Source organism: Macrobrachium nipponense, chromosome 3 (genome assembly GCF_015104395.2).
Source record: "Macrobrachium nipponense isolate FS-2020 chromosome 3, ASM1510439v2, whole genome shotgun sequence".
Taxonomy (NCBI): Eukaryota; Metazoa; Arthropoda; class Malacostraca; order Decapoda; family Palaemonidae; genus Macrobrachium; species Macrobrachium nipponense.
In genome coordinates, this window is record NC_087202.1 from 69,532,478 (window position 1) to 69,542,477 (window position 10,000).

General features: G+C 36.0%; 1 protein-coding gene across 1 annotated transcript in view; it reads right to left on the reverse strand.

Moving 5' to 3' along the window:
* Nucleotides 1–10,000, reverse strand: part of LOC135222411 (uncharacterized) — a 440,725-nt gene that overhangs the window by 28,220 nt on the left and 402,505 nt on the right. The window lies entirely within an intron of this gene.

Genomic DNA, 10,000 nt, shown 5'->3' on the forward strand with positions numbered 1-10,000 from the left:
TTGTGTGTATATATAAATATTAATTTCTAAGATCATACTTTGTAACTGATGGCTTGCAAATAGACGGCGTTACATCGATTAAAAGAAATGAAAGGAAAAATAGTAAAGAAAAAGCTTCCATTGATGAACTACACATGTGCATGAAAAGGAAACCTCTTGAATACTGTGACAGCAACAGGTGGCAGAGAGAGAGAGAGAGAGAGAGAGAGGACCTTACGAGACCTTACCTTACCTTACAGACTCCTTACATCTTGTTCGGGTTGCCCCAGGTCCCTCAGTGTGAGGCACCCCTAATGTCTACCAGAGAGTTGCTAGTACATCTTCCGGTATATTTTGCATCTTCCAATCTTGGATGGTCTGGGATGCAGTTTAGATATTTGTCGAGCTATTCTTAAAACACATCTACGCTCACTCCTGATATATTCCTCAGATGAGCTGGCAACGCATTGAATAGACGCTGCATTATCGATGCTGGTGCGTAGTGGATTAATGTCCTGTGTGCTTTCCTTATTTTCCTGGTATATTGGTTTTTAGGGCACTATTAATCTACCTCTGCTTGCTCTTTCTGATATTTTTAGTTCCATGATATTTTCTGCTATTCCTTCTATCTGTTTCCATGCCTGAATTATCATGTAGCGTTCTCTTCTCCTTTCCAGACTATATAATTTTAAGAATTGTAGTCTTTCCCAGTAGTCTAGGTCCTTAACTTCTTCTATTCTAGCTGCCCCCCCCCCCCCTAAAGGACCTTTGTACACTCTCTATTTGTGCAATAATCCTTTTGATAGTGTGGGTACCATATCATATTGCAATATTCAAGTGGACTACGAACATATGTTTTATAAAGCATAATCATGTGTTCAGCTTTTCTTGTTTTGAAGTGCCGTAACAACATTCCCATTTTTGCTTTACATTTTGCCAACAGAGTTGCTATTTGATCATTGCATAACATGTTCCTATTCATCATCAACACCAAGGTCTTTAACTGCTTAATTATTTGTGATGGTCTCATTATTAGGTCCCTTATATGCATATAGCTTTCTTTCTCTGTCTCCATAATTATTGATTCAAATTTATCAGAGTTAAATACCATCCTATTTACCTCTGCCCAATCATATACTTTGTTAAGGTCTCTTTTTTGTAGAGCGTTCCTATCTTCATCACAAGTAATTTCTCTACTTATTCTTGTGTCATCTGCGAAACTACTCACTACCGAATCCATTAACATTATTGTCTATGTCTTCAATCATAATAACAAACAGTATTGCAGCTAACACCGTACCTTGCGGCACACCGGATATTACCTTGGCTTCATCCGATTTCTCGTTCGTTTGCAATAACTATCTGTTTTCTGTTGTGTAAAAATTCTTTTAACCATCTTCCTACTTTATCCACGATATGTGTTTCTAATTTTCTTCGCTAATATATTATGGTCTACTTTATCAAAAGCTTTTGCAAAGTCTAAATAAACCACATCTGTTTCATTTCCGCTTTTCATATTTTTGAATATGTTTTCACGGTGGACTAACAGTTGGGTTTGTGTACTTTTTCCGGGTACGAAACCATGTTGTCCTTTATTAAACAAATTATTTTTTATTAAATGTTTCATAATATTTTCATTACCCTTCCATTCCCTTTCATACACTTTTCATTCTATGTGATGTTAGACTCACAGGCCTATAATTACTGCCCTCTAGTCTTGATCCACTTTTGAAAGTAGGGGTAATATACGCTAATTTGTGCTCATCATATATCTTGCCTGTATCTACACTTTGTCTTAATAATATTGCAAGTGGCTTTGCGATAGAATGAACTACTTTCTTTAACAAAATAGCAGGAATTTCCATCAGGCCCTGCAGCAGCTCCATTTTTTAATTTCATTAATAGCCTGCACAATATCAGCTTCATTAATATCTATGTCAGCTAAATATTCATATTACTTTTATCCCTTACTTCTATATCATTATCTTCATTATCTATTCTAGGGGTGAATTCTCTCTTATATCGTTCTGCCAGTATGTTGCAAATTTCCTTTTTTTCATTCGTTAATCTCTCTTCAATTCTCAGAGGGCCTATTTCTATTCTTCTTTTATTCATCTTCTTCGCATATGAGTATAATAGTTTGGGGTTTTGCTTGATATTTAATAGGGGTTTTGGTTTTTTCTTCCAAGTCCCGTTTTCATTTTCTTTTGATTGTATAATCTTTTTTTCTGCATTTTCTATCTTACTTTTTAGTTCTATAACTTTTCCATGCATTTTTTTTTTTTGCAAGACCTTTTTTCCACTTTCTGATTTTCTGGAACAAGATTCTTCTGTCTCTTGGTATGCATGAATGATGTTTACTTTTCTTCTTCGGTATATATTTTCCACTATTATCTCCAATATTTTATATAATATCTCCGTATTTACCCCTTATGTCATCACTTACGAATAAAATGTTATCCCAATCTTTGTTTAATTCTTCATTAATTTCTGACCATTTTATATTTTTACTGTAGAAGTTGTATTTTCCATATCCTTCCCACTTTTTCATTTCTTGCTTATCTCTATTTTCACTTGCTTTGGAATGAACTGTTAATTCTATGACATTATGGTCTGAAATACTCGCATTATAAACTATTATTTCTTTAACATAATTCATCTCGTTCACAAATACTAGGTCTAAAGTATTTTCCTTTCTTGTTGGCAGGTGATTTATTTGTTGAATGTTGTATTCTAGTAGCATATCTAATAGCTTTTCAAATTGCCTCTTATCTTCTGCACTACTATTACTCACTTTTTTATATGATGAGTACAACCACAATCTCCTATTCGTTCTTTCCATTCTACGAAAGGAAAGTTGAAGTCACAGATAGGAGAATAGTCCAGTCCTTGTGATTTCTACATATATCATCCAATTTTTCAATTATTAAGTCAAACTCTTTAGTATTTAGGAGGTCTATATATTACTATGTTCATCAATTTTTCAGATTCAAATTCTACCGCTATTAGTTCACATTCTGAGTTACTATATTTCCTCATAATATTTTTCTTTTCCTTGTTTTTTTTGTCTTTCCCATATATTGCGGTTCCCCCCATTGATTCCTATTTTTTCTATCTGATCTATAAGTTTGGAACCCTTTTATTTGATCATCATTCCCAGTCTCTTGGAATACCAGGTTTCACTTATATTCATTATATCTATTTTCTTTTCATTTTGGGTTAGTTCTTTCTAAGTACTCTATTTTTCTTTTTGACTGTTTACTCGTAACTAAACCCTGCGCATTCATCACTATGATGGTTTGCGTGTTTTCTCCTTCATTTAATACTTATAGTAATAAGGATTTTCCCATGTCTCTTTCTGTTCTGGTATGTTGTTCTTTTTTTTTCATTTCCAGAAATTCTGACATTAAAAAATCCAACTTTTCCATAATATTTGATCTTCCTTCATCATAATTATTCATTTTGTGTCTGAATCTGCAATTTTCTCCGTTTCTGCAATATCCTCTTGCATAATAAATACAGTTATTATCTCTTGAGTAGAATTTCGGAGCTGATGCTTTTGAAATTCTTTGCTGCACCTCTGCATATCTCATTGGTGGTTTGCTTTTCTCTTTTACCACCTGATATTCTTGATTTCTCTCTTTATTTGTTTCTTTCTTATTTTGGATTTTATTACTTGGTTGGTTATTTATTTGATTATGATTCATGGCTACAGGGTGCATATATTTGCATTTTTTGTCGAGAGAGAGAGAGAGAGAGAGAGAGAGAGAGAGCGTGGTTATTCTCTGGCATAATCGTGAGTGCAGTTCATATTTCAAAACACTGTAATAAAGGCGTAGGAGATCAGAGAAAAATCCCCGCAATGTGACATCGCAGTTATACCTCGAGAATATATACATACATACATATATGTATATATATATATATATGTGTGTGTGTGTGTATGTGTGTGTGTATGTATACATATGTATATACATATATATATACACACATATATAGATATATATACATATATGTATGTATAGGATAAATATACATATATGTATGTATAGGATAAATATTGTACATATATTGCTCTTGCCATCAATGGGTGCATTATGATTGCGAGTAACATAAAAAAGTATACGAATGTTGATGACGGTAAAAGATAAAAAAAATGGTTAGAACAATAATATACACTACCACCCATAAAAACGTCTTTGAGGAAGTAAATAAACGCGTTTGACTATAAGATAACAACCAACGTTTGCAATTATTTACCCTGGTAACTGAGTTTAACCAATGTGCATGAAAGAGCGAGGGCATTGCGTCGTCAAATGTTTGTAGTTGCAACTTTTCTTACTGCCGTCTTAATAGAAGACATAGTTGCCCTCAGTTGAATGCTACCCAGTATTTTATTATGTCCAACTATTCCATAATAATGTAGGGCATTTTAAATGCATTAAAAAATTTACAATACATAAAAAATTACTTTAAAAAAATGTAACCAAGTTATTTTCAGCAGGCTAAAAAAAGTTGGGGAGATGGACCACCTGTTGGCGTCAATTCTCTCTCTCTCTCTCTCTCTCTCTCTCTCTCTCTCTCTCTCTCTCTCTAAACCTGATCATTCTTTTTCTGCAAGAGTTACAATTACTCAAATCTCAAAAGAAAATTATTCTTAGATTAAATAGAAAATAAGTGCTTCTTTCAGTGTGATTAATGCCTATTCCGAAAGAAAATGAATGAACGTTTGTTTTCATAAAAAAAAAAAAAAAAAAACTCATTCACCCTTATCTACAATGGCCAAGGCGACAATGAGTTAATTGCTGTGACGTCAGGGTCATACCAAAAATCAATCTACCCCATTAAACATCAACAGCTCTTACGACCTTGGAGGTTAGTGGACCATTTCGCGAGAGATACACTAGGTGGAGACACGTAATACTGCTTCCTCTTTAGTCTACCTGCAAAAGAACATCGATCCAATACTCTTCCGGTAGTTAGCAACCTTCACCCCTACTCTCCGTTTCTCTTTCTCTCTCTCTATGTACCCAAGAGATTAGAGCACTACAAAGGGAATTAAAAAGGACACGTAACAGTGAAATATTATCCATCAAAAGTTTGAGGAAAGGTGCATTATAAAACGGTAAGGGTGTTATAACGAAATGATGTTAATGAAAGGACTATATAAACATAAATGACCCAAATAACAGCAAGCAGCAAAAGATAAAATGAGAAAAAAACGAGAAGACTGCTGAAAACGGAATACAAAGAAAATCTCTGGGATTCTGAAAAGAGAAAAGGGGGGAGAAAAGCAAAACAACATGAGATAATTAAAGAAGATAAAAACTGAACTAACACCGGAAAATGGATAAAGCGAACAAAATAAAAATATACAAATAAACCAAACTGTAAATTATATCAATCGCTGAACCCCATAATAATCCATCGACCTACGAAATTAAACTGTAATATCACCATCACCAGTCCCCTACATTTCAGGGTGTACACAGACTCCAACTAGAAAACGACAACAAACTGATCTGTTCAAGGCTATAGAGCACAAAATAGGGCAGAAACCGGGCGAGTATATATCGTTAAAGGCAGCCTGCAATATTGCAAGTAGCACAATCAATTCTATATATATATATATATATATATATATATATATATATATATATATATATATAATATATATTAGCTTTTTTCAGGTAGTTTTGAGTAAGAAATGATCTGCTCTTTGGTCTAACCAGATTCGATCCAATGTTCTAAAACTCCTAACATATCTCAGATGCAATTCCCCAGCCATTCCATCACCTCCTAGTAGAGGAGACCGATACTGGGGCCACCTTCAAGTCTCAGACGGTCCAAAGTAGCCTCAGGATGGATTGTTGAGCTCCAGTGCTTTTAAGGAATTGCAGAAGTGGAAGCTGTGTCAGTGTGCCTTTCTTCAATATGAATCTAAATAGTATTTAATATCAGAGGCAATTCTCACACACACACACACGTGTGTATATGTGTAAAATTTCATAAAATCAACATATCCCTAACCGTACAAGTTGAGCTTCGCCGACCTCAGCTCAGACCAAACTTTCCTAATTTGGATGACTAATACATCATAACTTCCAAGTTTTATTTCTCCGAAGAAGGATCAGACTAAAGTGACCAGAGAGATCTTTGAGATCTTCTTCTGAGATATTCCAACATAACGAAGCAAACTCAGACAAAAACATTTTCCTTGGGTATTATGGTGATTACAGCTCATATGAGACTTTCCTTCCCAACGGAAAATCTTCCAAGAAAAGGTTTTGATAAGTTGGCTGAGGAAAAGATAGGAACCTGATTCCGATTGCTAGTATACAATCACCGATGCCCCCCGCCCCCCCACATATATATCTGTATATGTGTGTGTGTGTGTGTGTGAAGCGTATTTTCTTCTAATACTTTAAGCCAATATACCTACGTAATTTCAAATCCTTCCTATGATTTTTTTTTATTCCTACTTGTTGAAATTAATTCGTGCTCTCCTTATCCGTCCTTCTTTGGTGTACTATTCTCATAACTACAGCATGTCCCTCCCATGTTTCCCTTCTTAACAGTACTGGATCATAGCTATACGGCTAATAACGGCGACAACCTTCCCCCCACCCCCCATTCTCTCCTTCCCCCTCCTCCAAACAACAGCATCCGCCCCGAGGTCTACTCTAGGTCCTTTCTTTCCGTCGAGATGTTACCTCAGAGCCTCTTTTTTGTGAATGAACTACTGGTCACTAATCCAGTATAAATAGTCACCATTCTAATAGAAAAAGTCCTTCTTAATTTGAAATAACTCGGTAGCACCCTTCATCATAATACCACATCTTTGCAATCACTCTGCGTAATTCAATTATCCTCGGTGCCTGAATCATTTACTGTTTACTTTTCTTTATTTGAATTAGTCACTGACTCCGTCTCTCTGTTTGCATCAGTCACCCATTCATTCTCTTTCTCTGGATCAGTCACTGATTACCTCTCTTTATTTGGATCAGTCACTCATTCTTTCTACCTGGATCAGTAATTGATTCCTTCTCTCTACATGGGTCGGTCGCTGATTGATCCCTTCTCTCTATTGGAACCAGTCACTGTTTCCTTCTCTCTATAACCACTTGTTGGAATTCTCTCCATAATTTCCTTTTCCTTGATTTCTATATTCATTCTATCTTCCAAAAAATAGGTCGATTACGTTCTTTGGATTTAAAATCCACGTCCCTTTCCATTAAGTTTCTTAGGACAGAAAACGGCACTGGACAGCCCATCCGAGAGAGAGAGAGAGAGAGAGAGAGAGAGAGAGAGAGGAGAGAGAGAGAGAGAGAGCCAGTGTACGCTCACAGTAGGCGCCCCCTCGCGTCCCCTCAAACCGTGACTATTATTATCATCTCGTTTCAAATGGAATCGAAAGCGCTCACACAAATAAATAAAAGTAAATAAAACGAAACAGACAAAAGCTTTAAAACTGAGACGAGCTTTGGGATCCCAAACGCCGTCCAGCCGGGAGGCTTGAAAAGACCTTTAGATGCCGTTATCACAATGCCATTGTTAACTGAACGATGAAACGATTTTTCATTCCCGTTCACGTTTCATGAGTTTTTTCCTCTTTCGCCTTTTGTTATCATATGAATATCTCTATTTTTTATGGCATACGAAAAGTAGGTCGCCGAATCAAATCCTGTAGAGCGACGTCCAAATTAATTAGGTGGATACACACGTTTCGACGCCAGTGGAATTCGAAAGTAGAAGTAAACAGTGGATATTTCAAGTAAATTATATCCCGTTGAGGTAAGCAACTTCCAGGGCATTTTCCATTATAAATTTTGATCAAGTCAAGGTCTACCAATACAAAACTACATTATTATTATTATTATTATTATTATTATTATTATTATTATTATTATTATTATTATTATTATTGTTGTTGTTGTTGTTGTTGCTGTTCAGAAGATGAACCCTATTGATTTGGAAAAAGTATATTATTATTTAGATGATGAGCCTTGTTCATATGAAATTAGTATATTATTATTCAAAAGATGTACGTTATTCATATGGAACAAGTATATTATTATTCAGAAGACAAATCTTATTCATATGGAAAAAGCCCACTGGGGACATGGACTTAAAATTCAAACTTCCAAAGAATACGGTGTTCCCTTGAAAGAAGTGAGTAATGAAACGGTAATTGTTAGTCCCCAGTAATTCAACACATACATACCATATCTATTCATTTAATTACACGCCTTACCTTCACCACCACCCCCAAAACCCCACCGAACTCCTTAGGTAAAGGAAGCACCAGAAGGTGTAATATCCCTTCCAGCTCTCGACAAGTCATCTACCTACAGAAAAAAAAAATCGAATACCTTACATGCACAGGAATCATTGCACACGTCAGCAAAGAAATGACAGGAAGGATAAAGAGACTGTCTTAGCGAAAAGCAATTTTGCTATGCCACTTTTTTAATTTTAGAGGGTGCTTAATCCTTCATAGCTTTTTTCAATGGAACTAAGCAATGACGATCTTCAAAACAATAGCAAACCTAACCAGATATAGAATTATTCTACAACAGCATCTTGTGATGGTAATTGCTTCCTAGCAAAGAAAGATAAAGGAAAGGAGAACGTATTTTCGAGAAGTTCGGCAGCAAGGAGGCGTTAGCGCATTGTGTTGGAGGTGTCTGTTATCATGATGGTTCTAGAATCGGCAGGAGTGTTGTGGAACTCGTCGGGACGTGAGAAACGCCGCGATTTCTGATGCAATACCTCGTCTAGATTCATCTAAGAAGTTCTAGAAATCCCTGGAGTCTGTGAAGTTCGCCGTAGGCTCCGCCCCCAGAGTGCCGTATAAATACGACGGTCGTAGCAGGAGAAAGCAGAGATCGTAGAAGACACCTGTTAGTCACAGAGAGATATCCTCAGTAAGAGCCACTGGTCAGAATATCAGTGAGAGATCAGCAGCAGAGATCGTCAGAGAGAGAGACTAGAGCCGAAGGAACCGACGAAGGATCAGAAAAAAAAAGTTGCTCGAGAGTTGGTTGGATACTGGTCTAGTCGTCTTCAGGAGTGGATGGATTATCTCATGTTATCTCGACGTCGAGCAGGCTTCAGAAAAGAAAAGGTCCTGCTAGAGGTTTTGGGGAGTTCCTGCCTTACAAGTAGACTAGTTTCTGCAATACGGAGTCAAGAGGACGTCTGCAATCACCGTTTTCCTTTTGAGAAGTCATCGCTTCGAATTACCAAATTGACTAGCAAGTATTTGAATTGCCTCACTGTTCCCCCAGTTCATGCAGTGTAAGTTTCTATCTTTTTATGTAAATAGGAGATACCGTTCTGCATTTACCTATGTTAGTAAGCTTGTAAATCATTGAATCATTTTTCCTTAGAAAATAAATTTTAGGAGCACTTGCAAGCACGGACCATCACACAGGCGCTTATGCAACAAAAGAAATATATATATATATATATATATATATATATATATATGTATATATATATATAGTATATATATATATGTATATATATATACATATATATAGTTAGTGTTTCTTTCTATATTCGTATCCCTAGTTTCAACTGTTGGTGTTGAAATATTTTTTTTTATTATTTCATATCGAACCTGAAGCGGACCTCTCTCAGAGGCCGTAACACAGGTTAATGAGAGAGAGAGAGAGAGGAGAGAGAGAGAGAGAGAGAGAGTTACAAGGATTTTAGGATGTCTCAAAAACTTATTAGTCCAGCCGGGGAGACATCATGTGCTCACTTATCTCTAAGAGCATTCATTCATTTATTCATTCACAGTGCCCAAATGATTTTGTCTAGTTTTCTTTTAAACTTCTCCACACTGTTGCTGTTTACAACTTCTGATGGCAGTTTATTCCATATGTCACTTACCTTGTACTATGTTAAGAAGCTCCTACAATGGGATGTGTTGTATCTCTTCAGATTTGGATTCCATCCTTCCAGAGAGAGAGAGAGAGAGAGAGAGAGAGAGAGAGAATCCGTCATAGGCTAC